We start from the raw sequence: 7810 nt of genomic DNA on the forward strand, positions 1-7810 counted from the left end.
TTCTCTGAAGAACCCTAGCCGCCTCCCCCTTATATCCTTCTCATAATTCAGTTGATAATGGAATTCCTCCATTATTTTCTTACCATATCTATGTTCCTCCGCTACTGGTCATGCATTTGTGGTATTACCTAGGTAATTAACTAATTTTAGCAAGTACCATCTCCTAGATCAGACCGGAATCGACCTCAATCTTTGAGATTTGGACAATGTTTCGTCTATATACATGAAGAAAGGCCTGATTCTTCATACCAGTTGGCCGATTTTAAGCATTGGACCCTAACTAGGGTTTGGAGTTCGATTTCTTTCCTTCTGGTTACTTTACTGATTGCGTATATATTTTTTCTTTCCTTGTTTATGTTTGCTTAAATCATTTCCTTATTTACTCGTTTTATTTAACTACTATATAAACCCCCTTCTTAATTTCCCCTCTAGGACATAACAATTACTGCTACCACTACTACTATTCTCTCAACTCTCACTCTTCTATCTTTTTGCACTCTTGGTTGTGGCCGACTGAAAGCTAAGGCCATCGAAATCTTCTCTAACTACCTCCCTAGTACGAGCACTGCTCGGGACTCGTTTGAAACTCCTGTGAACTCTGACGCACTAGGGGTTTGGAATTCCTGCTATTGTTCTTACCTTGCTACTGGAATAGGTGATTATTCTCTATTTGTTGTTAAAACTGCAAATTGGTAGGTGTCCAAACTTTCGCAATTATGTTTCCTCCTTGTTTGTATTCATACTTCTGAATATCCCTATTATTTGGGCTTTTTAAAGCTAATATGATACAATGCCGACCTTTGCTTTGATTTTCTCTTGTTATTCCCCATCCGAACTTGTATAAGTCAGCATGTGTTTAATCAATGTAAATGATTTCTGGGCTATGATACTTGTTCGAAATTTTTATGTTCATGTATGCTTAATTTCTTACATTGACTGTTTAATACTGTATCTTTTCATATCTCAATTTGAATACTTGCACTGAAGCTCTAAGGAATTGTTGCCTACCAAGAATTTGCCTTAATAAGTCCCTGAATCCTTTATGTAGGCTCTACTGTTGTCTTTGTCCACATGAACCCTATTACTGCTTCAATGCTTTAACCAAACATGTGGCTTTGTTATTAAGAATATTAATGTGGTGTTTGGTTGCTCTACTTGACCTTAAGTTGACATGTTTTCCTACCATGATATCTTTGAACTTGGGAACCTTTGTATTATACTCAGCATGAATAGAATTCCTATTGACTGTTGTAGATGATGCTTGCTTGCCTACGTGTAATTTCCATGACTCTGTCAGACCTTCATTCATAGTTTTAAAATCCCTTTTGGACTAATTCTGGTTCATGCTTTATCCTAAACTCATTCTAGAAAGCTTAATATGTGCATCCTATATGTGTTTGGGGTGCTTACCCTGTTAACCCTAAGTGTCCTGTCTCCTCAACTCTCCTAATGTTACATATGTCCTTAACATGCTATCATCTACTGAATAACTAAACCTATGTTGTTAGTTTGCCATGTCAAATTTACTATGTTGAAATTAAGCCCTATTGATTCTCCTAGTTCTCACGTTCTTTGCTTAATCAAATCCGTCACTCTTACTTTCTGAAATACCAATGTATTTATGTAAATCCTGCCAAATATCATATAATATTCTCTCTATGAGGTATTGCTTCGGGACCGTTTAATTGATTTCCATGTGTTGTTCATTAACTTATTTGGTTAAGCGGTCAATCCGTAATTGTTGGGCTTGGTATGAGTTCATGTGCGGCATTGAGTTATGCAAAAGGACATCCTCTCCTATTTGAGATGCGTTTGGATCTAGGTTTGCTATTCATGTGAAAGTGAGGTTGTTGAAGGCCCAGGCAGTACTAGATTATTTTTATTTGGTCATGCTCTTGGGCCTGTAGTTGTTCCTTGTGTAATATTTATAATTATATTCATTATCTGGGCCTGTAATAATTTATAAACGAACAACTGAGAGTTAGTGAAATAGGGGAAGCGAACATACTGTAATTTTTGCTTAAATAAGTAGAAAACCTGTCCATAAGGCTTATTTACTTTGCTTACTGTTTGATGTGCTTTAATTCTACACACTAATAGAAATCATGCCTATAGAAAATCACACACGTCACTTACTCAAATTGTCTAATGCTCGTACATTATCTAAAGTATATGTTTGCTTGAGTAAATGCTTTACCTGCTCATATGTCTATTTCTCTATAATTATGAGATAGCATACCTATAGGATTGCAGTAATAAATGCCTTTGCTAATACTCATCTAGATACCATGTCTATAGGACTCTAATTAATTAACTAATCGACTACTTCTATTGTTCTTATTACACTGCCCGATAACATGTTTATAGGAATATGCGTGATGAATCTGTGTTTAAATACCAACTATTAGAGATCCTGCCTATAGGATACTGTTACACGCCTAGAAAGCATGTCTATAGGATCAAACACAAATAATTTCGAGTTTTCTAATAGCTTTCACTGGCCCATGGCACAAATATCTTAGAGATCATGTCTATAAGTTTTATAATACATGTAATCTACAATGAGAGTCTGAAACAGCAACACTGCCTATAGAATGTCATGAACTGGGATCACATAGAAGCCATGGCTATACGATTTAACGACTCTAATCCACCTTAATTTTGAAACTGTCTACTGCCTAATGCAAAATCTGCCCGCATGCATTTGTTATTTATGTGTGGAGGCTAACTTGAGCCATTTGTTGATTTTACGTATAATCCTACATGTTTTGAATGTGCGCCTACTTTTATCTTTCAAGCACCCTAAGTAAAGTCTAGAACCACCCAAATAATAGGTCCAAAACCTCCTAGACCAAGGCATGGGACGGGTAGTGCATGTATAAGATACGATTTAAAATTAAATTAGGGCGCTTTAGATAAATAACTTTAACATAGTAATTGGGTTGCAGTGATAGTCGTGCCCGCTGAGTAATATGAGCAATTTCTACCCTAAAAGAATTGCGAAGTATTATTTATGGTGCACGGGGTGATCCTTTAGGCTAAAAAACATAGGACACCCCCCTATAATTATTCACACCTTGTCTCTTTGAACTTAGGATAATTAAGTTATATCCTCTAACCTCTAAAGACTTGTACTGATCATCGATATATATAGTTTAATTCCTTCACATGTGTGATTTACTTTACACTTGTTTACATTATAGTTGAACTTTTGAATTCCCGGTCTTCCTTCACTTACATGATCGCATAAGACAATTCAATAATCCCACATAGTGTGAATTTCGGTCGGGATCCATGTTGTGGACCTCGAAGAGTGCCTAACATTTTCTCTTCGAGGTAATCTGAGCCCTTACCCGATCTTTGGTGACATAGACTAATTAAAACAGAGTTATTTGCAAATAGGTGCCTTAACGCACCTTAAAAATCGTTAGGTGACGACTCTCCTCTTTTAATACCCATTTAAAGAGTTGTCACGTGTCGAATCTCGCTTTCCAGAGAAAAAAGGGTGTGACAATATTGTATAAAAATAACAATACGATATAATATATCAACTTAGCTCACTAGTTATCGTGGCTTGCTCTACTAGTGAGCTTATCTCATATTTGTATCATGTTGCCTTGTCTCGCTCTCATACTATCTTTATCTCTTCTCAGTTATCTATTTGCGTTAAACTCGAGACTCAAAATACATCACATGCTTCCCTTAAGCAAATAGATTTTAAAAGCACATGGTAAGATTGTAGCCCAAGAGAATGCATCTCAAACCTCATATGGGCATGCATTTTCATGTCTTGGAACTCAATTTTATGCATTTTTCACAAATTGCTCCAAGCATATTAATCTACCAATAGCTTATTACTGAAAATAATACCACGTAATTAGAAGGGAAACTTGCAGTCGAGCCACATCCATGGTGCGTTAGACCCTGCTTATTTGTCACGTCAACAGCCAATTAGTATATAGGTAACTTAACTAAACTTGTTTCTTCTTGCAATCATTGGATGCCATATTCCTGTTCACTTTTCTCCTCCTTAATTTTTCTTTTTTAATTTTCTTATTCTATAGTATAAAACGAGCAAATTGGTTTGTTAGCAGAGAGTCAACTGTGAACCCCTAAGAGACTGTTTGGAAAGCCACAAGGCAATTGGATCCAGATGCAATTCCACAATTTGAATGTTTGTTTGTCTAATTAATTATTTGTTTAGTTGGAAACTAATAGCCGGTTTAGCCAGTTGGAAATTAATTATAAAAAGTATTTTTTAAAAAATTAATTTTGGCGAAAAGTAGTTTGTGTTTGACAATCAATTCGAAAATCACTTTGAACAACAATTGGCATTTAATAAAGCTTTGAAAAAATACTTTTAAGAGCCTTTATGACCAAGTTTTTGGGAGGTCAAAAGTGTTCTTTACCAAAAAAGGTACTCATTTGACAATATGAGGTATTTGACCAAAACAGAAAAATGCTTGAACACTAGCAAAAGCTGGTTTTCTTCTTTTAGAAAGAAACTACAAATTCTACCTTTTTCCAAGAAGCAAAAAATTAATTTTTCAAGAGAAAAATATCATTATCATAAACTATATTTTCTAAGTTCTCCTTATTAATCTAGTCTTTACTTGTTTATCTCATCATCCTTTTCTTCTTTCTTTTTTTATTGTTACCGAATTTATTCTTCTTCTCTTATTTCTATTTGGAATGATCTCTCTACTATAAGCAGATCTCTTCTTTTTTCTTCTGTCGTTTTTTCTTTTCGTCGTCTCCTATTACTCTTTGAAATAACAAGGTTAATCCCCAGATTCAATAACTTTCTTCATATGGTATGATTTTTTTAGTATACCAATATTATATGATCTCCAGATTGTAGTTTTATTTATATTTTTTGGCGTGCATGCATATAATATAGTTGGCATAAAGCAATACTACCTAATTTGTTATTTTTTCAAGAATTAATAGTTATATTCATACACGTAACCTGTAAGCACATACATTCCTACCAATATTATTGCTCTTACATGCTTATATTTTATATTTATTAAAATCTTTAATATATATTACTTTACATATTATATTTTAAGTATAAAAAATAAAAAATTTAAATAGTGCTAATCTAAACTAAACTTTATTGTCCTTTATCGTAATTTAATACTCAAAAATATTTTTTGAAAAGATTGGCCAAACACAATTTGCGTCTCAAATATCGCAAAAAATAATTCTCAAATGAATTAGTCAAATACAAAATGTTAATCTCCAAAAGTACTTTTCGAAAAACACTTTTGAACCAAAGAACTAGCAAAGAGGGGCAGCTGTAAATGCCTAATTTTCGCCTTATATATATATATATATATATATATATATATATATATATATATATATAATATGTGTGTGTGTGTGTTCTTATTTGTGTATGTATAGGTTTTAAGAGTTGAGTAATGGTTTAATAAATAGGGTAGGATTTGGGCTAGTGTAATTTAATTAAAATTGTGCCAAAATTGGCCCAAAATTTGAGCCCAAAGAGCCCAAACCCGGTCCAAAAGGGGGCTGCCAAGAAGAGCTTAAAGCGACGTAGTTTTGTCTTGAAACTACGTCGTTTTGGTTAAGTGACAAGATTCAATCTCATCCACCCATCTTGATTTAATCCAACGGTCCTAGTTTTATCTTCATCCTAGGTATTTAAAGCCTAAAATCCCCAAAAATTTGCTCCATTTCCCCATTATTTCCTCTATCTTCTTTCCCTCTCATCACTCTCTCTTCTCTCTCCCCCTAAGTCGCTGCCGCCGCCCCACCGCCGCCGGCCGGAAATCGCCGCCGCCGGCGGACCACCTCCAAACACCTCCAAATTCACACCATGTAATCTCCACAACTTTCTCTTTCCATATCTCCAAACCAAATCCTTCAAAAATCCCTCAAACTCCTTGAATCTTAGATCTAGGAAACTTTCCCGTCACATTTTTGCCCAAATTATTGAAGCTCCAACCACTACCACCCCACAATACCTACATCAATGGATAGAGCTCCTTAAGACCTAGCTATTGATGCCAATTTCACCCTGAAAATCCGGCGACCAAAATCCGGCCAAATTCTGGTGACCTCCCCGAACACCCTCTTTTGGCGTACCACCATTTTTTCGGCCACTTGAATTGTAAAATGGTAAAATCTTATTCTTTTTCATGGCTGATTTTTTATTTTTATTTTTAATTATTAATTATTTTAGCATTAGTTTTTGAAGTTTTGGAATGCTAAATTTTCTGTTTTTGCACTTGTTGAAGTAATAAAATAGCTTTGTGTTGATTAAAGTGAGGTAGTGAGGAAATGTTTGAGAGTATATGGTAAAATCGTAATCCTGCCCCGTTATTAATTTTTTGATTTTTTTTAGTTAAAGTTAGTTTCTATCTTGTTTCTTCATTTAATCCATTTTTGATTATGTTTGTCTAGTTGGTTTTATTAAATCGCTCCAGCGATATCGTGCGTTTCGTTTGGCTTTAATAGTTAATTTTTGTTTGCTTACGATTGGTTAATAACACATGTGTGAAGTTTAATTACATGTTTTAATATTTGGTTTAGTTTGAATCAACAGGGTGATATTGATGTTGTTAAATCTGAAGTTTATGTAATTTTATCTCAAATTAGGGTGCTAGTAGCCTACTTTTACTAGTTAGAGTGGCTGAAATGATATTTTTTCTCTTTATTTCTGACATAGTAGATTTCCTTTGACCTTTTGACAGATTTTGAACAGTGTTTAGCACATAATGTCAGTTTTTGTCGGACAGACATTTGGTGAACCAAAATCTGTCCAAATTTTGCCTATTTAAGGGCTGCCCTTTCCTCACTTTGGGGGTGGGGGGGACTCCATCACACTTCCAGGGGGCATTTTTTATAATTGCTTTGTCACAAAAACAAAAAAAATTCAGCAGTTGAACACATGAAAAGTAAGCTGAAATGGTGAGCTTTGGGAGTGAATCTTAGAGTGCAAACTTTTAAAAAAGTATAAGTCCTCTTTAGAGTTCGTTTCTGGGTTCCCTCTCTAAGTTTTCGGGTTGTTTTAACATGGATTTGCTGTTGGTTTTGCTGCTGTTTTGCTGCTGTTTTTATGCTGCTTTAGTTGCGGAACTACTGTTTATTCTTTTGCTACCAGGTAATCCTTTAAGACTCGTAATGTACGTATTTTCAGCAATGGGAACAACTTGAACATGTTGCACCATTTAAATGTGTTTGATGTGATGAATAGTTTGACAACAAAAGAGCTTGTATGTTATTGTTATGTATCAAGCATGTGATAATGTGAATATAGTCCTTCATAATACTTGAATATTGAGTTGTAAGTTTTTGAATGTGATATGTAAGTCGTTTATGGATTTTTTAAGCATGTTTTCAAGCTATTATATCCGAGTAACAATGCTAAGTATGTCATGAATGACTTTAGGTGTATAACACATAGCATGAGTTCGTTTTAGTTGCTGAAATTTCACTGCCAACATATGCTTCTAGGAATGCTGTGATAATATCTTTGTGAATCTGGCCATTTTGCCGGATTTGCAAAAATGGCTATTTTTGTAAAGTGGGCGTTTATACAATTGTGACTATGTAGTTAATGGTCATGAACTCAAACTAAGTAAAGAGCTAAGATTGTATCAACTTTGGGCCTTATTGAATCAAAGATAAAAGTTGGCCCATTTACCTTTAAACAACAAAATTACCCCTTTTCTTCTATATTGCTTTGGGCCAATTGAAATTCATTTCTTAGGCCATTTTAATAATAAATTCCAGCAGCCCAAAAGCTCCATACAAGCTGGCCCATTTTTTTTTAACAAGAAGT

The 7810-nt window shown here is 34.6% G+C and overlaps 1 long non-coding RNA gene across 1 annotated transcript; it reads left to right on the plus strand.

Annotated features, from left to right (window-relative positions):
• The first annotated feature begins 5715 nt into the window (after positions 1–5715).
• LOC142176542 (uncharacterized) lies at positions 5716–7469 on the plus strand. Its single transcript, XR_012705209.1, has 2 exons — positions 5716–6144; positions 7130–7469. It is a non-coding gene; the product is annotated as an uncharacterized LOC142176542 (long non-coding RNA).
• Positions 7470–7810: the final 341 nt, after the last annotated feature.

This window comes from Nicotiana tabacum, chromosome 22 (genome assembly GCF_000715075.1).
Source record: "Nicotiana tabacum cultivar K326 chromosome 22, ASM71507v2, whole genome shotgun sequence".
Taxonomy (NCBI): Eukaryota; Viridiplantae; Streptophyta; class Magnoliopsida; order Solanales; family Solanaceae; genus Nicotiana; species Nicotiana tabacum.